Here is a 6,708-nt window from a genome sequence, read left to right as displayed (position 1 = left end):
CTGTTGAGGGGGCCTTGAAAGGTTCAAGGGGCACTGTTCTTGCTACTGAGTTTGCTTCTACTTTCAAGAGAAAGTCCTATATGGAAGAAGAAGAAGCCTACGAAGAAGCAGAAGAAAAATAAAAGCCCAAAGAAGGAAGTTCAAAAGAAAAAGGCTAATGACAAAGGAAAATGTTTCCACTGCAATGTTGACGGCCACTGGAAGAGGAACTGTCCTTCATATCTTGAGAGCCTGAAGGAACAAAAAGACAGACCACACTTTCAGAAGGTGTCACGCCCCGTCCCGAGATCGCGAGCCGGGTGGTCGCGCCAACCGCCGCACACGCCGTAGGGAAACTCTCCCCACGAGCATGCAAGGAATCTAAACCAAACACCTCAATTATGAAATTCCAAAATAATTTAACAGAATAAATTGAAATCTTTTCCATTGACTAACTCAAGTCATAATGTCTCACAAGTCTAAATATGCAGCGGAATAATCATTTACCAACATGGCAGAAACCTAGTTCGTAAAATAATAAAAGTCCACCAATCATAATAAATGTCCATAATAACAAATCAACTTAAATAACCCTAATCTAAGATAACTTGTGCCACAATCCTTCTAGTCGCTCTCCCAATTTTGAATTCCCAATAGACTAGTTCTCGAAATCTGTAAAACAACAAGAGATGGTATAATGAGCTAGACAGCCCAGTAAGTAATGAACACTCTAGCTAGATAAATCAAGCAATAATATGTGGGAAAATAAATAAATATGCAGTTCCAAAGTATAAGGTCAAATATTTCTTAAATTCAAAAGATTTTTTTACGGTTTCAAGATTCTTTCACATATTCAATTTATCAGTGTTCGGATCCTGGACTATGACCACATGTTTCCTATGGCAGGGTCATCAACACCGACTAATCTTCTTGCAGTGAGTCCTTCAGGACAGTCAATTGCCAACGTATCTGCCCCCATTGGCGGGGTCCTCAACATAGCCAGGTCGATAGTTCAGTTTGTTCTCTATTTCATATTTTAGTTATATATAAAAAACATACAATGTCAAAACCAAATGTCGTTAATATCTTAATTTCTTTCAATTTATCAGATTCAACTCAACAGCCAGGAACTATGACCACATGTTCCCTGTGGTAGGGTCATATCACCGACTATTCTTCTTGCGGTACCAATGTATTAGCCCCCCATTGGCAGGCCCTCAACATAGCCCGACTGCAAGTCTAAATCTATTTCAATCATAATCTTTTCTTACATTATGTTTAGTGTTCCAAGCCAAAAGATTACAATGTCAGAGGCAATTAAACACAATTCAAATCAGAAGCAAATAAGTTCAATCATAATCATATAATTCTAAAATACACATATAATCCATGCATCAAATTCGAAATCACGAATAATTCGATTCGTGAACATATATATAGTTTGCCGATTAAATCTAGAAAGAGGTTACACCACTTACCTTGCGAACGCGATCCACAACAAATCCAATTAATTCCGCAAATCCCTCGCAGAACCTGGTTTCGGGGGTGAACTGTGATGACCCTCTTCGACGGCTCTTCCTCTCCTCTCCGGCAGGCAGTGGAGTTTTTTTTTTTTTTTTTCAGCTGCAAGCGAGGAAGAAGATCACCCAACCGGAAGGGGACTCGGCGTGCCGGCTCTACCTCAGGTGGCTTTCAAATGAGGAGAAGAAGCCCTAAAAAAATAGGGGTTTCCATCTTCCTCGGGCGATCGTGTTGAATCCCTTTCATCGTGTGCCCTCACGTGCGACACACGTGAGGCCAAAAGGCTTGGGTCTCACATTCTTCCCCCCTTAAAATAATTTCGTCCTCGAAATTAACTCACTTAAGGCTTCAAATTTTGAAAGTAAAAAAACATCATATCATTCCCGAGCTCCTAAACAATCCCCATCTCGAAATGCAGGCTCACAAGATTTTGGCAAAATTATGGCATCTTAAAACTTAATCCTTTCCATCTATGATTCATAGCAAGTTCTTTTGATCTCTTTCAAAATAAGACTAACCTTCCAGCCTTGGATTAAAATGTCATAATTCTTTTTTTTCAAGAAATTAATTGCTCCTGATTAATTCTACATAGAAATTTAATCGGTTAAATGTAAGTAGGAGAAAGCTTTAGTATCAAATGCTCCTCATTTTTTTTTTCCATGATATAATGATCAACCTTTGTCTTATAAAACCACAAGCCCTTTCAAATAGCCATATTAACAATGTTAGAATTAGGAATAGGAGATCCATGTTAAAACTTTCCAGATCTAAGTCCAACCAAGTAACCATCAATCCGTTAATACTAAATTTAAGATGCCCAAGATTCTTCCAATAATTGTCAATAATAGAAAACCCCACTGATGAAAATTACATAGCTACCTTCAGATTATTCATAGAACCAACAACATTCTCCTCTACTAGAAGACTAACCTCAGTCTTCCAATAGTTCTACTTATCAATATAATTTCATCTTATCATAAGAATAAGGTCCAATACCTCCAGATTTGGTTCTTTTTATAGATGATGTAAATCAAACTTCTCTCTCTCATAAATAAAAATCAACGTCTTAATTTTGAATAAGAACATCAAGTTTCTTTGTCAAAATATCAACTACTCTTGATTAATCGATCTATCACAAGATTAGATCATAAATAACTCTAATCCACCCCTAGTGGAATATTCATCAAAGTCACTTGACAACCTCAAGTTCTTTCAAATAGAGGGTTGATATTAATTGAAGAAGTACAAGCTTCAGATTTAGGAGGAAATAGGTCTACACCAAAATATTCCAGATCCAAAATCAAATCGATGATCCATTAATTCTAGTCTCAAGATGTTAAGCATTTCCTTAGCATGACATAAATTAGAGAACCTAAGATAGTGCAGCGACATCTAAAAATTCAAAATCAAATCAAGTCTTTTGTTATTAAAACTTGCCAAATTAAAGGATAATACTTCTGACCAACTTAGAAAAATAGTTTAGACCACTATGCTTTCGCTGTGCACTCTGATTTAAACAACCATTTTTTTTTTTTTTGAATTCACTAATAACTTTTTTTTTAATCAAAATACTACCTTGTATTTTGAACTAAGGAGATCCAAAATTTCAATTTTCACGTAAAGCCTAGAAAGAAATCTTTAATTCTTGTCCCCTACTTTACCTCAAGCCATCCATCTAGATCCACCCTCGGGTCAAAATTGATTGAATCTTAATTCTCTTATCAGTTCAACTAGAGGATTCTAAGTCAAACTCCACGTAAAATCAACCAGAAGAATTCTCTCAATGCTCGTCCAAATTAGAAGGCGTTAAATCAATACAAATGAGTAAAACCAACTCAACCATCTCTCCTAAAGTTTTCTTCATCGAGATCTTTAGCATTTATGAAAAATCCTCCATCATAACCATGTAAGCCTCTAAAATACAAGTTCTTTATGCAAATCTAGATTTTATCATCAACCGCAACAATATTGACAAAAGACCCTAGATCGGCTTAAATCCAAACTTTGAATTGAACTTTTATATACATCACATAGTCTCCGATAGACATGAACAAGATCTATTATTTGGATCCAAAGACGATAATTTAAATTAATAATAATCCACCGAGATGAATACTTTACAATCTCCAATAAAATTATTTCTTCAAGATTGATAATTATTTCTTAATTCTGTCAAAAGAATAAGCTACAAATTTAAGAGAAAAGAGATCTAGGCTAAAACATTCCAAATCCAAGATCAGCTAATGCAAGAACCATTAATCCTAGACTTGGGATGCCAGATTTCTCTCTCTCTCTCTCTCTCTCTCTCTCTCTCTCTCACAACAGATAGAAGAACCTATTAATAACATGATAATATCCAATCAAAATAAAAAACACTACTCTTTTCTTTGACAACAAATTCTCCTTAACAAGGAAACCCATCAGAAAATATTTTCCAATCATGGAGTTAATATCGTTGATCATCTTAAAATAATTTAAACAACCAGTATTCTCATAATTTACTAAATTACTTCCAATCAAAATCCCAATCTATATTGTAATTTGAAAAGATCTAAAATTTCAAATTCTCGGTAAAGCCAAAGAATAATTCTAGAATTTTATCCCAAATATATTTCCATCTATACAGGAGTTTCATACATGATCCACATACAGTTTTCAATCCTCGAAGAATATTTTAATCAAGCACTGTAAAAAGGTTTCATAGCCCAAATCTTAAACAACTTTATATAAATGGATCTTAATTTGCCTCTAAAAAAATTATCTTCAAAATTAAACAAAATCATAGTATACCTCCATATCAATTTTTGAGTTTACAAGTTCACTTAAATAATAAATAATCACAATGCATGATAATATTCCATGACTAATACTCTTTCACTTAACTTAGTCAAAATCCAATTAATAATATCTTGGAATACAAATTACTCCATCAAGAAAACTCTCAAAATAGTCTATTCATAATTGGCTATAAACACGTTAGCTAGCATTTTGATTTCAGTATCACAAAATTCAGATAAGATAGCACAAATTTACCACTAACAAAAGTAAACAAAGATATTGGTCTTCTTGCCCCATCTCTCAAACTTTCCGACAAATTCTTAGAATTCTAAAAGCTAAGCTCTGATATGACTAATCATGATTCCAAGTAATCTTAAACCTAAGCTCTGATACCAAATGTCACGCCCCCGCCTCTGCGAGGCACGTGAGGCACCTAGTGCCCACGTGGGGGCCACATGAGGGGGAACACGGGGCTCCCCTGTCAGATATTGTTCGGTTCTGGGGCTTCACGCAAGCGTCCTTCACCCCTCTCCGATTTTGTTTTCTCCCAAAACGCGTCTGCAGGATTAGGAGACACCCGCCTCATATGCCCAGGCTCTAGAATGAGTCTTTCCGATGTGGGACTATTGGGCCTCACACCTGTCACGCCCCCGCCTCTGCGAGGCACGTGAGGCACCTAGTGCCCACGTGGGGCCACATGAAGGGGAACACGGGGCTCTCCTGCCAGATATTGTCCGGTTTTGGGGCTTCACGCAAGCGTCCTTCACCCCTCTCCGATTTTGTTTTCCTCCCAAAACGCGTCTGCAGGATTAGGAGACACCCGCCTCATATGCCCAAGCTCTAGAACGAGTCTTTCCGATGTGGGACTATTGGACCTCACACCCTTCCCACCATCGGACAAGAGCCGTCCTCGGCTCTGATACCACTTAAGTTGTCACGCCCCATCCCGAGATCGCGAGCCGGGGTCGCACCAACCGCTGCACACCCGTAGGAAACTCTCCCCACGAGCATGCAAGGCATCTAACCAAACACCTCAATTATGAAATTCCAAAATAATTTAACAGAATAAATTGAAATCTTATTCCATTGACTAACTCAAGCCATAATGTCTCACAAGTCTAAATATGCAGCGGAATAATCATTTACCAACATGCAGAAACCTAGTTCTTAAAATAATAAAAGTCCACCAATCATAATAAATGTCCATAATAACAAATCAACTTAAATAACCCTAATCTAAGATAACTTGTGCCACAATCCTTCTAGTTGCTCTTCCAATTTGAATTCCCAATAGACTAGTTCTCAAAATCTGTAAAACAACAAGAGATGGTATAATGAGCGATACAGCCCAGTAAGTAATGAACACTCTAGCTAGATAAATCAAGCAATAATATGTGAAAAATAAATAAATATGCAGTTCCAAAGTATAAGTCAAATATTTCTTAAGATTTTCACGGTTTCAAGATTCTTTCACATATTCAATTTATCATGTCGATCCTGGACTATGACCACATGTTTCCTTTGGCAGGGTCATCAACACCGACTAATCTTCTTGCGGTGAGTCCTTCAGGACAGTCAATTGCCAACGTATCTGCCCCCATTGGCGGGGTCCTCAACATAGCCAGGTCGATAGTTCAGTTTGTTCTCTATTTCATATTTCAGTTATATATAAAAAAACATACAATGTCAGAACCAAATGTCGTTAATATCTTAATTTCTTTCAATTTATCAGATTCAACTCAACAGCGAGGAACTATGACCACATGTTCCCTGTGGTAGGGTCATATCACCGACTATTCTTCTTGCGGTACCAATGTATTAGCCCCCATTGGCAGGGTCCTCAACTGACCCTGGATAGGAAGAAGCGAAAGAAGCCTTTCCTTCAGTGGGACGAGAAGAAGGACTTTCGTGGCCCAGCAGGAGTCCTGTCGTCTACTGCCAAATTCATCAGGAACTGTTTTCATTTTTGGGGATTCCGGATCGCAGAAGGGGCAGATCTAAATATGGTGCAGAAAGACCAAAATCGAAATGAATGGAAGATGCCTCTGGAACGTCGTTTTTTATCGGCTTTTCGGAAAGGGCGGGGCGCAAGAACAAGTCTTTCAATCGTCCCACGGCTTCAGATCAGGTAGAGGCATCACTACGTAGTGGGTGGGACAAGTGTTTCATTACGTCTTCTGAAGAACGAACCAGCAACAACGAAAGCTGCAAAAAAAATAGCAGCGATACTACTAGAAAGTACAGTTACATAGCCCGACTGCAAGTCTAAATCTATTTCAAGTCATAATCTTTTCTTACATTATGTTTAGTGTTCCAAGCCAAAAGATACAATGTCAGAGCAATTAAACACAATTCAAATCAGAAGCAAATAAGTTCAATCATAATCATATAATATTCTAAAATACACATATAATCCATGCATCAAATTCG

The 6,708-nt window shown here is 37.5% G+C and overlaps 2 long non-coding RNA genes across 2 annotated transcripts; both read right to left on the bottom strand.

The window, feature by feature from the left end:
• Positions 1 to 493: 493 nt before the first annotated feature.
• On the bottom strand, positions 494 to 2,032 carry LOC120104988. The gene is made up of 2 exons (XR_005507387.1): positions 1,458 to 2,032; positions 494 to 651 (listed from the first exon to the last, which is right to left on the bottom strand). It is a non-coding gene; the product is annotated as an uncharacterized LOC120104988 (long non-coding RNA).
• A 485-nt stretch (positions 2,033 to 2,517) lies between these two features.
• LOC120104987 lies at positions 2,518 to 2,828 on the bottom strand. The gene is made up of 2 exons (XR_005507386.1): positions 2,667 to 2,828; positions 2,518 to 2,629 (listed from the first exon to the last, which is right to left on the bottom strand). It is a non-coding gene; the product is annotated as an uncharacterized LOC120104987 (long non-coding RNA).
• Positions 2,829 to 6,708: the final 3,880 nt, after the last annotated feature.

Source organism: Phoenix dactylifera, unplaced genomic scaffold, assembly GCF_009389715.1.
Source record: "Phoenix dactylifera cultivar Barhee BC4 unplaced genomic scaffold, palm_55x_up_171113_PBpolish2nd_filt_p 000159F, whole genome shotgun sequence".
Taxonomy (NCBI): domain Eukaryota; kingdom Viridiplantae; phylum Streptophyta; class Magnoliopsida; order Arecales; family Arecaceae; genus Phoenix; species Phoenix dactylifera.
Note: the sequence above shows the minus strand (reverse complement) of the source record. Positions and strands in the feature narration are given on the sequence as shown.